Below are 20,510 nucleotides of genomic sequence, written 5' to 3' on the forward strand. Positions count from 1 at the left end.
GACAGGGCGCCATCCCATCGCAGGGCAATCACACACACTCACACACAATGGACAGTCAGCCTATAATGCATGTCTCTGAACTGAGAAAGAAACAGAAACCCTCGAAGCACAGGGAGAACATTAAAACTGCACTCACACAGGGTGAAGGAGGGAACTGTACCTCACATGAGGTGTGAACAAACATCAGTTCAAAGTTCAAAAACTCCATTCCTTTTTTTCTGTTCTTCCCAAAGGAGTATTTGCGGTAAATATCAAATAACACTTTCAAGTAAATTGTAACTTCAGGTTTACTAATTTCTATAATAATATTTTGTCCCACAAAGCAATAATTACCCAAAAAGTACCGAATACATAAAGACTAGCGAGACCTGGGGGGCACTGCTGCATTTTAATCAGCTCCATCCTGTCTCATTTTCCATTTAATTACCCATATAAAGCCCACTATAACCCCTCATGATGTTATTCTACCTCACATCCTGAGATATCATACCAGAACATCTTATCAGTCATAAACACCTGTGTTATATTTGGTACTGTACAGTACTGTATGTGTTAATGCAGCCAAATCTTGAGTCAAAGACATTTGATTATTTTCTGGTCAATTTCAAAATGACCTTTTCTCTCCAAGGCCTATGTGGTCTATGGCTACATTTGGAGAATAATGATTGTTTTTTTAACTTTCCCTCTGGTTTTAAAACCATTAGCCTGCCTTGTTAAAAGTGACAAATGACTTGCTACTTGCGGTCGATTCTGGAAACTTTGGTCTCCTTCTACTGTTAGACCTCAGTATTGTATTTGAAGCAGTACTTCATGATATTCATTGTGCACACCTTGATCCCATGGCTGGTCTGCAGGATATTTTTTATTATGTAGATGACACTCAGCTCTATCTTCCTGTGACAATAAATCCTGAATGAGGAACAGTTTCTTCAGGTAAATAACAACATATAAGAGCTTATTCTATTTGGCCCATCCAAAGCCTAGAACAATACATATGTTAGTCCACAAGCATTGGTGTTTTATCTGTTATCTCCAGTTTGATTGGCAAATCAACCCATTGGTAAGAAGTCATTCCTCTTTTCCCAGGATTTGGAAAAAGTATACATGCTTACCTTTAACCTTGTTTTGATTACTGTAATTTACAGTATTTTGTTATCTCCAATTCATCTGTAAATTGCTCAAAATGCATCTGCAAGGTTACTCACCTGCACCATCACAGCTGTTTTGACAAGATTGCACAAACTTCTTGTCTATCACAGGATCCGTTTTAAGCTTTTACTGTTTGTATTTAAAGCTCTTAATGTTCCAGCATCCTCCCACGTCTCTGACCTACTGTGCCAGTACTCTGCTCCCAGGTCTCTTCAGTTCAGTTTTTGTCTGTTTCACAATCTTGGCCGAAGGTTAATAGTGACTGTCTCTGCCGTGACTGCACTGAGGTTGTGCCACAGCCTCCCACTGGACCTCAGATGTACTTCCTTTGTTACAGTTTTAAAATGATGACTAAGAAAATGTTTTATATGTCTGGTTTTTCCTTTTGGTATCTTTTGGCATGAGTTTGGGGGTTCAATTCCTGCCTCCTCTTTTGGTGCATGGAGTTTGTATGTTCTCCCTGTCCTATAGGGGATTCCTCTGGATACTCCGGTTTCCTCCTCACATCCATGAGTTGGAGGTTGATTAGAATCTCTAACTTTTGTATGAATGGGTGAGTGTTTGTGCCCTATGATTGGTTGGCACCCTAACTAGGTAGTCCCCTGCCTTGTTCCCCAAGTCCTCTGGGATAGACTCCAGGGCCCATATTCATAAAGCTTCTTAAAATTCTCTCAGAGAGCTCCTATCTTAGCCTAAAAAGTCCTAGCTGGGAGTCTTAGACTAAAAGTGATTTAGGAAATCACTTATCAGAGCAACTCTGAGTAAGGAAAGTACAAAAACCTTTATCTTAGTGAGGAGGTGTGGTTGACGCAGCAATTCAAGGACTGTGATTGGTTGATAAAAAATCTGTAAAGGTCTTAAAATGCACTCTTTGTGAAAATAGAATATATGATAATAGAATGGACAGTGTTATCATAATGTTTGTATATAAAGAAATTGTATAATCACGAATGCAGGCTACTTTATGCAAAGTTTCTGTTATAGGCTAAATATCTTAAGTTAATTAAAACATCCAAATGTTGAAAATGTGTCTACTTTTGAAGCAACCAGTTTCCACTCAGTAGTTACTATATTTAAGTTCTTACATTTATTTACCATACTGATTTTATTACTGGCTCACCTTTTACCAATTTACATGATTGCAGGGCAGTCTATTTAAGTTGCACTTTTGAATGGTATGTAGCCAAAAATCCAAGAGAGATGGAAGTAAGTAAAAGAACAAGAAAATCAAATTGGACAGAAGCGCAGTGTTTACTTTTAGCTCAGTTAGTTGAAGAAAATAAAGCAATTTTAAAAGGTGAATTTGGCTCCGGCATCAAAGCTCAAGGAAAGAGGCAGACGTGGGAGAAAATATCTCAGCAGATAAACTCCTCATTCCCTCTGGTTGTGCGCACCAGCGAGGAATGTAAAAAGTGGTTGTATGTGTTGCAGTCTTAAGCCAGGATGGAGATTGCAGCACACAAACGGGATTCTTCAAGCACAGGTGAGTGATATTGCAGTTTCTTACCATATCTGGCTTGGTTAAATATGCCTACAGAACTATACACCTAAGCTACTGTGTTTTTCGGTGGAGGACCACCCGCTAAACAACTGTCTCAGGTAGCGGAAACTGTATTTAATGTACTTGGACACTCGGAAATATCTGTCACTGTGCTGAAGGAAGGCACAGACAGCTCAGGGGAATACAGGTAGGACAAGTAGGCAATAGGCAAATAAAGAGAAATATCAAATGCTGTTTAATATATAGACCATGTGCCATCATTTGTGTTCTCGCATGTGAACAACAAACAAAACAATAAATAAAAGAATTGTTTTCCGCATTTTCTGCAGCATGGAGCTGTCAGAGGAAGCGGGGCTGCCAACGTCACAGGTGTGCGACCCTCAGCCTCAACCAGTGTATCAGATAAGCCTGCCTGTTCCAGCTACCCCAACACCCTGCTGGACAGAAAATTGGAGATTGAAATTGATACCATCACACAGCACAAAAAAGTTCTATTATATATTAAGGAGTATTATAAGCTAAAAATTGAGCTGCTAAAATATAAGAAGAATGACAAATAAAAAGTGTATCACTGTCACGTGGCCTTTATAACTGCAATTGTGTTCAACTACAGTTGTATGGAATGTTTGTTCAATATGCTACAGACACCAGTTTGGATATTATATCAACTGTTACTTACCTAAAATGCAAATTTGTAAATTGAGGTCTGTGACGAATCCCACTCTGGGACATGTCTCTCCCCTGGGTAAACTGAGTGTCTTCATCATCATCATCTTCATCACCATCATCTTCATCAGCGTTACCATGGCTGCTTTCGAGAGGTTCTGGGATTTGTCATGCTTTGCAGATGTTGTGAAGCACTGCACAGGCCGTAATGACGTTGCAGACCTTAGCTGGTGACAGACGCACTTCTCCACGCAACACATGAAATCTCCTCTTCAGCTGGCCAATACCCTGCTCATCTACTGAGTGTGTTTTCTTGTGGGCTCTAAAAGTCAGTGCAAAAGACATCACAAGTTAAGGTGGCCTAATGCACTCAACAATAATGTGAATATGTTTGATTAAATAGCATATCTCTTGTTTGTAGTATATTCAAGCACATTTGTAACTACATTTTATTTTCATACACAATGATTCACTGTTAGTCTACTGCTTAGGTACCTGTAGTAGTTTAGCTGTTATCCTGGGTCTGGGTGGAGGTAAGGTGTGAGGAGCCATGGTTTGCATGTATATCCACTGTCCCCTAACAAATGACAGTTAACTGGCACATAATGTCCTTCAAAAAGCTATCTCAGGCCACTCTCAGACAGTATCCTGGCATCCATGTGATTACTCTGCTGATGGAAGGTTGTGACAGACACAAGTCATCACTACTGCACTGTTGCATTTTTCCAGTTGCCAAATACCTCAGTGTTGTAATCACTTTCATTTCTGGCGTTATGGCATTACTACATTGGGTGGGAGATGTGAGCACATCTCTAATAAGTTCGACCACAAACAGTATCCCATCGTGATCCAATCTGTAGCGTTCAATTAACTCTCGATTTTTCAGGGTTTGGAGAATATTTCTTCTTTCCAACATTTTGTTCTCTGCTATAGAAACTCTTAAGCCTCTTAAAAGTCCTCCTCTCTACACTTAACAATTTTTACCTTAGGAGCTGTTTTTAGGGCTAAGATGTTTTGTGAATCATTTTTATCTTTACTAAGATTTAGTCCTAAATTTAAGGGGAAATTCTAAGAAAATGTCATAATTCTAAGAATTTTCTTAGAATTTCGTCACTAGGAGGTTTCCTGTAACCCTTTGTAGGATAAGTGGAACAGAAAATAGATGGATTTAATATTTTTTCTATTCTATGTACTTTTGTCAACTTTGGTCTACATCAGAGGTGTCCAGTCTTATCCACAGGTTTTCATTCCAACCAAGCAGAAGCCACACCTGAGCCTATTGAAAGCCAAGATCAGTTGATTCAACAAGTGGAATCAGGTGTGGCCCGTGCTTGATTGGTATGAAAGCTTGCACCCACACCGACCCTTTGTAGATAAGGTTGTACATCCCTGGTCTACATGAAGTAGTAGTTTAGATCCCTTTGGCTTAGGTGGTTAAAGCTCTGGGTTGTTGCTCGGAAGATCGGGTCTTCAAGAACGGGGACTGCCAAGCTGCCGCCGTTGGGCCCCTGAAAAAGGCCATTAACCCTCTACAATTTTCCAAGAAATTTGCCAGCTAAGTTGCGCATACGTCCGGGAGCTGTTCAAAACTCTTTTGCCTCAGTGGAAAGGCAAGTGAAGCCAACCAATTCAAGTTTACGAATTTTTTTTTCAGTCAGGGAAAGCTGTTTCTAAAGAGTCAACCCACGATACAAACTTGCCTTCAGCATGCGTTCAAAAGCTAGGTGATTTTTCAGACAGATTGTTGACAGATTGGTGGCATGGGTGGGCTGTTCTGAGCTTGGTGACATGACTTCCTGTGAGGACCCCTGACCCTTGGAAATTGGTAATATTGGTAATATTTTTGGGTGGCTGGAACGGATTATCTGCATTTACTTGCTGAAATACGAATTTTCGCCATAAGATCTCACCTCCAAGAATGAATTAATTTGTATACTGAGGTTCCACTGTACCTACAATGTGTATCATTTAAACACTTGCCAAAATGAAGATACTAGTCAGACTCAGTGTTTACTGCAGGGCGTAGACTAATTTTTAGCCAAAGTCTGTGGTGTTACATTATGTTTGCAATTGTCTGTGCAATTGGACTCTACAGGACTGGGAAATATTATGGAGCTTTGACTTGAAATGAAATGAAACAGCCTTTATTTGTCACATATACATTACAACACAGTGAAATTCTTTCTTCGCATATCCCATCCTTGGAGGTTGGGGTCAGAGCGCAGGGTCAGCCATGATACGGCGCCCCTGGAGCAGAGAGAGAGTTAAGGGCCTTGCTCAAGGGCCCAACAGTGGCAACTTGGCGGTGCTGGGGCTTGAACCCCTGATCTTCCGGTCAACGACCCAGAGCCTTAACCACTTGAGCCCCACTGCCCCATGCTTGTCATGTTTCTTGTCCATCCCTGATTGAAAGGCATTTATTGAGATAAAGAAAATCATTATGAGACACCTATGCTCAATCTACATTGAGTTCTCTGAAAACTCTGAAATCCTCACATCTGATACGCAGCCTGTTCCCTTTCTGAGCAGCAGCAGCTTCAGGATTTGTTACACGCAGTCTGGTTTCCACAGCACAGATTGACAACTAGGTGCTCATTTGAAGACATGTCATCCTTCAACATCTTTCATTTCATATTTTAAAAAAGGACCACATACTTGTAAAGGCAAAATGGATTTTGTTATTCCCCACTGAAATATGTCAGTGTTTCAGATGGAGTGGGTGGAATATCACATCAAACCACTGGCAAGCTGGTGAACCATAGATAATATAGACCTACTGCTACTTTTCTTGAGGCTAAGACATCAGTTGAAGTTTAATATGTTGAATATTTCAACAAAAGTGATCCAAAACACTGGCATTGTTATAGTGCCAGTTTTTCCTGGATAAATTATTTAGATCAGGGGTGAAGAAGAAGTGTTAAATGAAGTAGGTATCCTTATAGATAAGTAAAAGCTCCAGAGTGCTGGTCAGTCCTGTGTTTTTTCCATATACTAAGATGCTAGTTTACGCCTCCTGGTGGTCCAGTGGCAGGATCATGTGCTTTCATTGCTGTGGCCTGGGTCCAATTCCTGGGCAGGGCGCTAATCAAGCTACTGAAGAGTTAAATCTCAGTACTGGTCCCAAGCCTGGATTAAATGGGAGGGTTGTGTCAGGAAGGGCATCCGATATAAAAACCTGTGTCGAATCGAAACACGTGGACAAATGAGCCACTGTGGCGACCGTGAACAGTGAGCAGCAGAAGGAACAACAACAACTAGTTAGCAAGCTAAATGCATTAATACAGGCTAGTCTATGAATATATGATTATTGTCCTTCTCTAAAAAGTTTTCTGTTTGTCATTGGAAACATTTTGGATATGAGCCACAGGGATCTGTCCTTGAATCATACATATTATTCAAGCTTGGATAGAATCTTTATTTTCTGTTGATATGTTTAACCGTGAAAAGACAACAGCCTCTCATCTGTGTACGCTAAATATCAGGCTAATTATTTCTATCATCAAGCACATCACAGGCAGGTGGTAGGATTCAGAATAAGCAGGTAGCGCTAGTCAAGCGTGTTAATATTCATTAAAGTCATGAATGAGGGTTTTTTCATTATCTGGTTTTTCAATTATTTGCTAAACCAAGGGCAGCTAATAAAAAAACTAATAACAAATGAAAAGACCTGGGTGCCTGGAAGCTTTCTGTACTCAATAAAATATCACATTAAAGAAACTTTATCATTCTTCTGGACAGAATTAAAATGAACATCTTTCTGATAAAATCCCTGCATCAGTGGTCATTTTTCAAAGGTCCACTGATTTACACACAATTCCAGAGATATGGAAAAGGCCCATTATAACACCAGTTCCCATCACACCAGACTATCAGCCTGGTCGTCTTAACCTGCTTTGTGCTAAAATGAGCTGTTAAATAAATATCAACTTAATCAAGTTTGTTAAACACAGTGTATTTGTCTATATTCACAAGTTTCAGAATTTCTTAGTTGCTTCCTCTGATGCCAACGCTGCTCTATTTGTAGAGGTCTGAGACGATCTGGCCTTTTACAGGAACATGATGTGTGGATGTGTTTTGCCACCAAATGATCTGTAGTCTTGCTATTCAGAGGAAGAAAAATTAGAAAGCTGTCTGGAGTTGTGTGTAGGTGTGGGATTTATCAGGATTTATCATGCAAAAAAAGAAACAGATTCTGTGTTACAGACATCACACCACCATTTAATGTCATCTATCTATAGGACCCCACAAACAAAATTCTTTAGGTTTTTTAATGACGTAATTAAAACGGTATGAAGTAAGCAATTTTACACTAACACACACATGTGCAGACACACACACACACACACACAATATCATTTCCTTCTGTAATATGTCTCTTATAATATCTAAAACACTTAGCTAATATGGACCATGAAATTTTCAGAGGAGTATTTCTCCTACATAGGGCTGCTTTACATTAAACTGAAGGCAGAGCACACTGTGGGCCTCAACATCACAGTTTTTATTTAAAGAAAACAAAAAAGCACTAACTGTTTGGTGTCAGAATTGGAAAGAACGTGTTACTGCTGTTTTCATTTACAGATGCGTGTTTGTTTTTTTAGAAATGCAATTTTAACAACGAACAGCAGATGGCGACAAACACAAACACTTCACTCTGTGTTTTTTAAACACTGGGTTAGGGCACATCGTGATTTTTCAACGGTGCTTAGAAACGTATACTCCAGGTTTTGCACAGACTATCAGGATGTCTGACTCTCTGAATTCTACCCTAATTACACGTATAAAATATTACTTATTACAATTTAATAGTGGAAAAATATAAACTGTAAAATGTAAACATCACAATATAAACCAAGACCAGTTAAATTTTATTTATAAAGCACAACCATTGTTGATCTAAAGTGCTGCAAACACCACCATACAGTATAACGTCACGTTAAATAGCTTCATAAGACTAGGAATAAAATAAATTTTAAGAGAACATTAGCAGAAAATACCTACAATAATGTCACAATAATGTCCATTCTGATTTTTATACACTAATGTCTTCTACATCCCACAAAGCTGTCTACTTTTTTTGTCTCCGTTTTTGTTCATTGTTAAGAAAATCGACCCGATCCCTTAATTCATTTTTTTCCGTTTCCTAACACACACACGCGAGCACACCCCCTACCCACCAACCCCCCACCCTCTCGTTCTGCCCCTAACTACGAAAATTGACACGCTCCCTTACTTCCCCGTGATGTTGTTGAACGTTGAACGAGAGACGCACGAGCAGTAGCACGTCTCGCGCCGATCATAGGAGAGCTTATTCCTGGTTTTGAAGCGACCCAAGGCGTTGAATCGTAGCGGATTAATCATCAAACAAGGGCAGGAAGGTAAGTGAGATGAGAAGTGGTGTGTGTGTGTGTGTGTGTGTGTGTGTGTGTGCTCCGCGCTGCGGTGCTGCTATCGCTGGCCTTACAGCAAGCACCATCGTGCTACTGAACCTGTTCCTGTATCGCTTAATCCCCGACAATCAAATGTGATCTGGGTAAATAAAATACATATCTAAACATCGTCCTGATTTCGAGCTAACCTGTGCACGAGCTCGAGGTTGATCTTTGTCATTGATCTTCAGGTCGTTTCTGGTTCTGAAGGCACACTGATGGTTTGATCAGCAGCCAAATCACACATCTTTATTTTCCCCCTTTAAATCCCTGTATTGTCTTTTAAAGGTAGATTTTAGCATGGAGGATTTCATCTTTCACGTGAGCTAAATAAGACGATGCTTTTTGAATGATGATGATGATGATGATGATGATGTATGTGCACGATCACGTGCCACATACAGGCCGGCAGGTGGACGTCACATCACTGTCACTGTCACTGTGGATCGCCATGTGGTTATGAGATCTTTCCCATTCCCAGGTTTTCATGTTCAGTGTGTAGGATGTGTGTGGTAGCAGTGCTGCAGGTGCTGCATTATCTCGGGCAGTGTTTCTTGTCCTGGCCTCTCAGCTTTAGTGTCACCGGTTTGACGAGGGCTTAGTGTCTGTTTGGGTTTCTTCTGTGTGCTTGGGTTTCCTCCCACCTTGCCGAAACAAGCCCAAGCTTAAGAAAGTGTGTGAAAGTGCTTGAGGGATAAGCTTCCGATCCCATCTGATGTCCGATCATGACATGATGTTAGTTCACTAGTGCTTGATAAGCAAATAATGAACGAAGGAAAACGTTCACCTTGAACTTTTGTCCAGTGTTTGACTTGAAATCCACTTTCCACCAGCTTGTGCCAAAATTCAGAAGCTTTATTCATCTATCATACAATCAGAAAGTCTTGATATCAGTGCTGAAACATGGGGCAGTGATAGCTGTGGGTTGTTGATTGGAGGATCGGGGTTCAAGCCCCAGCACCACCAACTGAGCAAGGCCCTTAACCCTCTCTGCTCCACGGGTGCTGTATCATAGCTGTCCCTGAGCTCTGACCCCAACTTCCTCAGCTGGGATATGCGAAGAAAAGAATTCCACTGTGCTGTAAACTATGTGTGGCAATAATAAAGGCATGAAGCCCTCAGTTCTTCTGAAAATACACTTTTGCTTGAATCGTCTGGACTTTTCACTGCTGGTCAAAAGATTTGCCCCAAATCTGATTCTCATCTTTGCTTCAACCTGACTTAGATATCACAGATTTGTGTCATGTGATCATAATAAAAACCGTCCCAATCTCTCGCACTGAACCTCCTTCCTTTAAACCTTTACACTGATGCAGTCATCGCAATCACAGTGGTCAATCAGAAGAATATTTCTTTCTAAGACGCTTGTTAAAAAGCGCTCTACAATTAAAACGAATTGAATTACCACCTCGCATACAGGTGCATGCACACGTGTAGGATAATTAACACGTCCCTTCGGGGATTTAATGAGATTTTTCCAGCCGTACCATACGGTGCAGTGGAGACGGATGATATTTACGTTTCTCCTGCATCACGCCTGATTCAGCTCCTCAGCTCATTAGAAAGAGCTTCTGAATCTTATCACCTGGACCAGGAAGTCGGATAGGTTTGCTTAAGGCAGCGTTTCTTAAATTGCTCTTCAGGGACCGCTAAGACGATCCCCCAATTTCTTCCGGATCGCTCAGGTATTCTGTAAATGGTAAGGATTATTAAGCATGTGGAGAAAATGAAAATGTGGCCCTTGTCCGGTCTTACCTGAGGTTTCTCGGTTGTACCTGCACTTTTTTTTTATCCAAGCGGCTGATTTGCACATCACCTGTGAAAAGCAAATCTCCGGACTGTGAACTCTCGGCTGATGCGAATGTTTTGTAAATGAGACGCTTGGAATTAATATCCAATTGCAGCAACATGGTGCTTTCTTTAACACGAAATGCAAATGTTTTTTCCTTTCGCTTTTAGGGTGTGGAAAGTTGAAGCCATTGTTGGAGTTTCTCTTGACATAATTCAGTCATCTGTGTGTTAATTGGTCTGTGTTTTTTTTTACTCTACTTCCTCATATGTCGTCAGCCATATCCAAATCGCATCCTTACACCCTATTCTTCATCAGATTTGTAGTGTGTGTATATATAGTGCGCACTTAAAACTCCACTCAAACAAGGGAATGTTGGGCGTTTCTTGCGTTCAATAATCACATCTTTGCGTACGTAAAAGGGGTGAGGCTTTTATTTATCACTTTATTACCTATGCTTGTGGATACTGCTGGAAGTTGTAAATTTCCCATTGGGATGAATAAATTATCTATCTATCTATCCATCCATCCACCCATCCATCCATCCATCTACCTACCTACCTACCATATGCATTAAATTCCCGTGTGTTGATGGATTTATTTTTCCAACATTTAACCCTTCTAAAAAGCATACTGTACACTAGATTCTGGAGTGTGTAATGTAAGAGCATAGTGTTGTATGTCATATTTGGGACACAACTTTTGACGTTTTGTTAAAAAAAAAAAAAAAAAAGACGAATCTTTGAGTAATTCTTCTTTATTTTCTTGGATTATTTGTCATTATCAGGTAGACATAATTTGCGATTAAGAGCCAAGTTGGCGTTGCAACTTGAGCGTAGTTCAACTGATGCAGAGGGATGGAAACCTAACAGTGAAGTGATTTTAGTTTTTTTTTTTTTTTTTTGTGGTTATGTCTGAGGTAACGGAAAACAGATCATTTGCACGTCATTTTGAAGATGTTCTGAAGCTGTGAGGTGTTTTTTTTCTCTCTCTCTCTCTCTCTCTCTCTCTCTCTCTCTCCCCCTCTCTCTCCCAAGAAACGTTTGGATGAATATGTTCTCAGAGGAAGGCATGCTTTTTCAGTGTTCTCTTAATACACACAGGAACAGCAGAGCTCTTTATGTTCCAGAGCTTATGTAAATCTACGAGCAGCAGCGATGCCTTAAAACGGACAGAGAGATGAATGGAAGGTGTGTGTGGAAGGGTGTGGGTGTGTGCTGTGTGTGTGTTGGCAGTGTATGGTCTCCAGGGCAGCAAAAATTGAAGCGTTAACCCATAAATTGCAACAAAAAACACGCTGGAAAAACAAACAACCAGTCGATTTTTGGCTTTCTCAAATTTTGTGAATATTCTGAAAAGATGCAACGAAGTGATAGATAGATAGATAGATAGATAGATAGATAGATAGATAGATAGATAGATAGATAGATACTTTATTCATCCCAAAGGCACTCAAATGCTGAGTTTCTGAACTTTTTTCCCCCTAATCTTCCTACGCACGATTAATAAAAGTGTGTAAAAGTAATACACAAGGCACGCGTCTGTCTTTCTGGTGTTGTCTTGCGGCTTTTGCCCCGCACAACCATTGACCCGGCACTTTGGCGCTTCGAGCTGAACGGCATTTTAATGTCGATATTTTAAAAGCTCTTGATTTGATTAAGCCGCGAGTGAGCTGGCCCGAGGGGGTTGAGTCATTTCCAGGCCTGAAAGCTGAGTGCTTCTCATTCTGTCTGACTCGGGGCTTCAGTTGGATCTGTTCAGAGAGACGTTTCCTACAATCCGCCAATGAATTCCCAAAGAAACCTGTTATTGATTGTAGATGTTTAAATACCCCACTACCCAGTCTTCCCCCTGTCCCCATCGTTCTCCATGTCCCCCTTCACCCCCCTTTCTGCTTGGCCCCAATTAGTTTGCTTATAATTCTATAATTCTGCATTAGTTACACATTTCTGAACGTTTGCTGGTGGCCAGGTCACTGAAATTACTCAAACTGTTGTCATCAAGGTCCTTATGAAGATGATTAAACAATATTTTAGTTACATAATGCTTTCATCTGTTTATTTTAAATGGGTGTATTTTTATTTGCTTTTGTTTAATGACAAAAATGTGTGCATGTTTTTTTTTAATTTTAGAAAAATTCTTGTCATTAAATTGCAAATAAAGTGTATCTTATATGTAAGCCGTAAAAGCCTCAAGCTGTGCTGTTAAAGGAAATTAGTCAAAAGCAGGATACTGGAATGAATTCCCTCTTCAGTTTGCCCTCAGTTACTTAGAAATGCACTTAATATTGTTTAATTGTGTAATTTATTCATTTATTGTTACACTCGATGTGAAACGCCTGCAAAACAGGTTTGTTCTTATAAGTTGTTTTATAAACATAGCTCATCATGTTCCCAAGAACCTGGATAGTCCTGTGACCTTTCCCGCCTTGGAAAACTTATTGTCCGATAACAACGTGTTTCGACTCCTTCTGTAAATCTTAAACCAATGTCTCGGAAAGGAAGCGTCGGCATGTCAGTGATTGGATTAAATTCAGTTGTGTTGTTTAAGTGAAAATTCTGGAAAACCTTTAGACCAATCAGAATCAAATTCTGGTATAAATAATTATAAATAACCAAATTCAATTCCGTACTTCTAGAAAGTTTTATTTTTAGATTTTTAGCTAATTTTTCTTGGAAAAAATGGAAAAGCTTTATTTAGGGGACTAAAAGTGTGTAGGTAAAAACTGTTTTATTTTATTTATTGTTGTTTATTTTATTTATTGTTGTTCAGCCTTTTTTTTGCTGTTTCCTCGTCTGTGTTTATGGCGACCCGTAGAACCGCCTGGTAAAAAGTTGTAAAATTTGGCACAGTGATTGGAGAGGATCTAAAAAACATTCTGACGAAATTTCGCCCTAATTGAGAAGTATGTTAATGTTCAAAACTTTTGATCCCTGTGTTTAGATTGAAGATCTACCCTATGATGCCAGTGATGGATTTTGTTCTCCTACAAATTATTTTCACAATTTTTTCAGATACCATCTTCAGACAAACCTGGACAAATGTTCTTTAAGAATAGTGAATACTCTAGATGCTTTGTCATAATGGTCCAAAGAATGTAAAAGCTAAGCCGCCAAACAGGTTGTTATGATGCATCACAGAAACGACTTTAAACACTAAGGCAAAACTTGGTAAGCAGCTTAAGGATCATGACCTGAGACTATACAACACATTTCTTTTCAGTGCTACATACTAGTCAAAGGTTACAGTTGCATGATTAAATGTTAATCCTCTTCTAAATTTGGTCTTCATTCAGTCTCAATAGGAAAGAGTAGGAAAAAACAGGAACAGGCAACTCCACAGGTCACAGCATCAATGCAACCCTGCCTCCAATTTCATTATCCAGATCTTTCCTTGATCTGACATCCTACAGATCGTTCCTGAATGCCTCAAGTTATAACTCCGCGTTCCCAGGATTCCTTAGGCAACAACTGCAGCACATTTACAATTATACATCTTGGTGCTTGGCCCCCTAGAACTCTGCTTGCTTCTTGAATTTTGTCCGAAGCCCCATAAAGCGATGACCGTCCTTATGCCAATGCTTCACTCTGAGGTTTTTTTATACATTTAGCGCGACAATCGACATTTTAGCTCCCGGAGGACGAGGCTTTCAGCCCGCAGCCTGTCAGTTATCGACTAAATCACTTTAGTTGCATTTGGTGATTGAATCATGAGCGTTATTTGGCGCTCTGTGGCTTCGGGGCTGGACAAAAATGCTTTTACAGTGTTTCTGCATGTTAGATTTGTTCAGTTCCAGTAATGTTAAATGTGGATTCTCAGGAAACGCTCTTGTGTACGTCAACTACTGGTACGGTGAGGGGAAAAAACAAAAGTGATGACTGCTGAGAATCGATTTATTGTTAGACTTCTAAAATAATATGAAGGTGCTAGCACTTTTGAAGCACAAATAATCCATTAAAAAATATTCAGTGCATCGGGAAAAGAGAAAGTTGGCTTGTGCTTTGCTAGCTGCGTCTGCTTACTTTGTGCTGAATAAGAAATGCCTTTGCTTTTTACAAAGAAGTAAAGTTAGAGCATAACTTTGTTAAAAATTAAAGAATGCTTGAGTGAGACGGGAAAAGCACACAGGGCTGCTGTGAGGTAGACTGGAAATTGTAAATTATTTATTTTAAGTCAGAATTTTCAGGTCCGATTTTGGGGTGTGTGTGTGTGTGTGTGTGTGTGTGTGTATTCCTAAATCAGCCTACCTGTAATATTAGTGATGACAGACCTGGATTTCTTTTTCTTTCTTTTTTTTTATTCTATTATTTTCTATTTTATTCTATTCTATTATTATTTATTATTTTGTCCATTTTTAAAGTAAAGGCCAACTTACTACAACAAAATATTTGCTAATTCTAACCAAAAGCAAGTTATACGTCTTTTTTCTCTCCCAATCATCACTATCATGTTAATCCTATCACCATTTGTAATTAAATTAGATTCAGTTTTATTTCTTATCTTTGCTGGGTTTTTTTCCCAAGTTCATGTTTGCTATATTTAGCTTTTTTTTCCTTATCTATTTTTAAGGGATAATTCCTTATCCTATCTATTTTTATCCTTACCTTATGCTAGTAGAACTGCGTATGATGCAGATCCTGTAATCTTACACCTTATCAGCTACTGACCTTTTTAACAGCAGAGGAGGATTGAACATTGTGAAACAGGAAACCCTTGCTACTGATTTATCAGAGCTGCATTGCTTTCGAAGTGTGTGTGTGTGTGTTAACGTGAGAGTGAGATTTATCAGTCGTGTAGTAAAAATTGCCATCGGATTTACAAAGGCTTTCAATGTGCTGATCTTCCTGCTTATCTGGATTCGTTGAATGCCGATTAAAGAGGCTTTATGTTTATTGATACTCACAAAACACGATCACAAGCGATCCGACAGCTAAGTGGCCTCCCGAATAAGTCACAGTGATTATATTTAACAAAAGATTTATTAAATATGTGTGCATATAAAATAAAAACTAGTACAGTGGAACCTCAGCATATGAATGCCCTTGCCTTAAGAACTGAAATTTTGTAAGAAATTTGCATCGGCATACAAAGCATTTTTGGCATACGAATGAACCGAACTGAACAGCGGCTAAGCTGCACGTATGTCCGGGAGCTGTTCAAAACTCGTTTGCTTCAGTGGAAAGCCAAGCGAGGCCAGTTTACAAATTTTTTCAGTCAGCGAAAGCTGTTTCATAAGAGCTGTTTCCATATGCCAAGAGGAATCATAAATTAAGTAAGGTTAAGTGAGGTTTAATGCCTATTTTTTCTTCATTTACATGTCTTTTTTAAATGATTTATTGTTTTTATATGCAAAAACATGATTCTAGTGTTAGAAATTAATATTGGTTATATTTTTGGGCGGCTGGAACAGATTATATGCATTTACATTATTTCTTAAGGGAAATTCGTATCTCAGTACAAATTAAGAACATTAAGAACACTTCTCCAGAATGAATTCAATTCTTATGCCGAGGTTCCACTGGTTTTCATTTCATTTCTGAATGCCAGGACCCACGGTTTTTCCAGGATCATTGCCCATGACCATGCCCCTGGTTCACTGGTTGTCCTTCCTTGGACCACTCTTGGTAGGTACTAACCACTGTATACTGGGATCACCCCAAAAAATCTGACTCGGTTGTCTTACCATCACAATTTGTCCCTAGTCAAAATCACTCATATTGATACACTTGCCCATTTATTCTGCTTCAGACACATCAAATTTGAGAACTCTCAGTGGTTTTGTAGCATTTCACACAAGATTCAGTACAACCTTTGCCAAATTCAGTTGTTTGTTGAAATAAATAAATAAATATGCCACAATACCAGTGCTGTTTTATGTTCCATTATGAATAAACCTTTTCCTCCTGGTCCGTATGGACGTAAGAGCAAAAGAATGAATGCAGACTGAGTGAATGTGTGGTTTTGACCCACTTGTGCTTTAGTGGAGAGGAAAAAAAAGAGAGAGAGAATATTGCGGCCTTCAGGGTGAGTGTGAATATATTGTCATTGTAAATATGAATGTAAATTGTCTAGCTGTAACCTAAGCCTCTTTTTCTCTGTATACAGTCTAAGTGCGTAATCATAAAGGAGACAATTTGTATTGTTCCTAACAGTATGTGTTATCTGACCTACTTCTGCACAATAGGCTATGCAGGAAGATGAATAGCGTTCAGCACGCAAGCTTATTTAGGGCACACGTTTACAGTAAATCCTGTTTTAGGTTTATGACGTTTGAGGAAGCCATCTTTTCAGCAGTAGGGTCATGAGTGAAGTATCATAAGTGTTTTTTTACAAAGTAGTTTGCTTTGCAATCTCATGCTCATTTACTGATTTAGATGATGGTCAATATGTGTCGATTAAAAAAATCGATTTAATCAATATCTGTCGATTAAAAAATCTTTAAAAAAGTCTTCGAGAACATTCTGTGAGAAATTAGCCTTACATTTATAAAGATGTTGTTACTGTATCAGTGACCTGCATTGAAAAAACATTTCGTGTACGACTGATGAAGAAAGAAAGAAATAAACGAAATGAATAAATGACCTTCATGGGCTCACCGCGGTCAGTGAACCTTTTGTGTGTCGGTGCAAGCGTCTCGTCTGCTTTCAAATCAGCAAGGTGTAATATGTTGCCGTTCCAAACCTGAGCATGAATCCGATCATGAATTATTTAATGGAACGAAACCCCAAGCTTTTATGAATTGCTTCCAGTTGTTGTCGAAGCTGTGTTGAGACAAATGAGCAGCATGCACCGATCAGCCATGACATTAAAACCACCTAGCTAATATTGCATAGGTCCTCACTGTGCTGCCAGAAAAGCTCTGGACCTGATGAGGCACGGACAACATGGGACAGCAACCTTCACTCCTCCAGGCCCATTACCTTGTTGCCAGTTCACCGGTTGTCCTTCCTTGAACCACTTTTGCTAAGTTCTAACCACTTTATACTGTCATCACCCCACAAAACCTGCTGCTTTGGAGATGCCCTGCCCCAGTCGTGTCAGAGTTTCCAACACAATGAGACCTGATTGTTCACTTGCTGCCTTAAATATCACCCCTTAACAGGTGCTGTTCTAACCAGATATAATATCAATATTATTCAGATTAGAGTTGCAATATGTATTTAATGAATTGGTTAAGACATTTATCTGGCTTTTATTCCCTCTAGTTTTAATGTCATTATGGGTTTGTGCTCAGTACCTTGTAGGTAAACAGGTGTGACACTTACTTGTGTGCTTGACACATTTAAATACAAGCATTGTGTCACTTATAGGAGCTCTGTAAATTTACATATTATGTAAAACAGGAAGTCTTGAACTGGCAACACACACACGCACATATTCTATAGTTTGCCATTGCGGCAAGGTTTTTTTTCTACCTCACACAGGAAAGCCTCATAAGTTAAGTTGCTTGGTGGTTCGAACGCAGTAGTTCTTGTAGAGAAATAGGAATTATTTTTTCAGGCTTCAACTTAGATCTTGAACAAAATATTGTTAATTGGGAATTTTTTTTCTCGTGAGGATAAACGGAGATTATTGCTGTTTTTCTAGCTAGAGCCTATTCAAGACTGAAGAAGTTCATTGTCCTATGCAGAAAATTGTAATTATGCAGTGATTTGTTCATTACATTCACACACAAAGCAACTCCCAGCGATAAAGCGATTAATTTCCAGTAAAAGCTGGCTGGCTGGAGACTGGTAACATGACACCACGACAGTGACCATTGTAGACTGGATTTGAGAGTTTTCACACAAGCAGTGTGACAAAGACGAGAAAAGCTTAACTTTATGCAAATATGGAATGCAGCGACCACCAATGGAAGTGAAGGCCATCGAGCTCAAGTGATCCCTGAGAGAGAGCACACAGTTTCTGTCCTTCATCTGAGAGGATTCACATACTGAATATTACACACAAACGCCAAATCCATTTGCTTTCTTTGCCAGTGTATTTGTGTGTGAAATTCCCAGATGATCAACAGTTTTCGAAATACTCAAACCAGTCCATCTGGTACCAACACCCATGCCATGGTCAAAGGCACAGAGATCACACTTTTTTCATTTGGTGTGAACTTTGCCAAATGATTGTCTGATTAGATAACTGTATGAATGTGTGTTGCAGATGTTTCAAGTAGGATGATTAGTCACTGATCCAAATTGGACGATTTGCAGGTTTTGTTACTAGAATTCGTAGAGAGAGGTGTTGTAGGATGAGATTTTCTGGTCTGAGAACTCTTTTTTTGCTTTAGTAGGTAGTACCTATGTCTCAATAATAAGACGGTAATGACTCAGATTTAATGTTTACTGGATCTGTAAAGTCAACATACTGCTAGTAAAGTGTTTTTTGTGAAGACAAATCATGTCCAAAACCTTTTTAGAGAAACAATTGAAATAATCTAGTGTGCAAGTCTTTTTAAGTAAGGGACTATCAGCATTGTACATCTTGATTTGCCAGTATGTTCATACTTTTTCTTGCAACAACATTGCAGATTCATAAAAATTGTAAAGAGCCTCTCTTGTGTATAGCCCACTACAAGCTACCCTACAGGTTTTTAGTTGGATTCAGGTCAGGGCTCTGGATAGGTCATTCAAAAACACTGATCTTTGGGTTCCTTTGGGTGTATGCTTTGGCCCATTGTCTTGCTGAAAGCTAAAATTCTTTTTTTTATAATCAGCTTTCTTAGCAGACACCTAAAGATTCTGCCCCAATTCTGGCAGAAGAGAAGCAGCCCTAAAGCATGATGCCCCCACCACCATGCTGCACTGTGAGTTTGGATTCAATTCTGGAATTATTATACCTTTTGGGATTAGTCTCTTCTGACCACAAGACTTTTTACTATATGGTTTGGGGTTGGACTTTTTCTATGAAGGGGCTTCCGGCTAGCTACCCTACCCCATAGCCCAGATGTGAAGAATAAAAAACCCTGAGGTCATATTTTATTGAGTGACCAAGACTTGCCAGGTAATGTTGCTGTAGGTCTCTTGGCCATCTCCCTGGAAAAACTTTGTCTTGCCCTTATGTACATTTTAGAGGGATGTTCTATTCCTATTCCACTTTGGTACCCCATTTTCTCCACTTGTTGATAATGACCTTCTTATTCCTAGAACTAGTATGGTATATTTCTTAATACAGTTGCCTTTATTTGATTGTCCTTTTTCCTGAGAAAAGGAAAGGCCAACAAAACCATCTGACTTTGGCATCTGCCAGAAAAATAGGCTGACAGTTGCACATTTGAAAGTCACATATCCTATTACTTATTACCGTACTTATATTAAAAAAAAAAAATTAACTCAGCAGTCTAGCTAATGTTGACTTTGCAAGCTCTGTTTCCTGAACATATTTCCCCCACTTCCTGTTGATGTTCAGCAGCTTTTGACACATCAAAACCCTTGTAAATTTACAAAGCTTTCAAAGCTTTGGTGTTTTGTTGTTTGGTTATCATTCGGGTAACATCTGGCTGGCCTTTTGGTATCAGTCATTATGTATGTTTATTTGTGCCACCCATCAGCACCCTGCCAACAACTGTCCTTCACTGACTGGTTAATAAGTGAAGAGGAAACACAGTGGAGCTAATTAAAACCTGTTGATCCCTGCTGAGGACGGCGACACTATACCTGCAGAGGGGTGACTGTATCGCGTGAACCTTTGTGAATGGTTCGAGCATTTCACGTGGTCTCCTGTGGGCTTCTGCTTTTGATTTTTTTAGAATAATAGCCATATTACAGTTTTTTTTTTTTATTGTTGAAGAATTATCCAGTGAACATGGACTGAAGAAATGTGACAGGGGGGGTGTGCTATGAACCTTGATTACCTGTGATAGAAATTTCCTGTACCTTCAACTGTAGCCCAGTTCCACAGACAGAACTACATTAACATGGAAGCCTGATGTTGCATCATTCATCCTGAGCAGACATTTCCTGATTTCCTGTTTTGTGAACTTGGC

The 20,510-nt window shown here is 39.4% G+C and overlaps 1 protein-coding gene and 1 long non-coding RNA gene across 2 annotated transcripts in view; one reads left to right on the forward strand and one right to left on the reverse strand.

Annotated features, from left to right (window-relative positions):
• Positions 1 to 2,907: 2,907 nt before the first annotated feature.
• Positions 2,908 to 5,669, reverse strand: LOC131347778 (uncharacterized). The gene is made up of 3 exons (XR_009203825.1): positions 3,812 to 5,669; positions 3,330 to 3,638; positions 2,908 to 3,087 (listed from the first exon to the last, which is right to left on the reverse strand). It is a non-coding gene; the product is annotated as an uncharacterized LOC131347778 (long non-coding RNA).
• A 2,847-nt stretch (positions 5,670 to 8,516) lies between these two features.
• Positions 8,517 to 20,510, forward strand: part of mgat5 (alpha-1,6-mannosylglycoprotein 6-beta-N-acetylglucosaminyltransferase) — an 80,853-nt gene continuing 68,859 nt past the window's right edge. Inside the window, exon 1 of the mRNA XM_058381647.1 lies at positions 8,517 to 8,694. The gene's annotated coding sequence lies outside the window, so the exon portion shown is untranslated. The remainder of the gene's footprint in view (positions 8,695 to 20,510) is intronic.

This window comes from Hemibagrus wyckioides, linkage group LG27 (assembly GCF_019097595.1).
Source record: "Hemibagrus wyckioides isolate EC202008001 linkage group LG27, SWU_Hwy_1.0, whole genome shotgun sequence".
Taxonomy (NCBI): Eukaryota; Metazoa; Chordata; class Actinopteri; order Siluriformes; family Bagridae; genus Hemibagrus; species Hemibagrus wyckioides.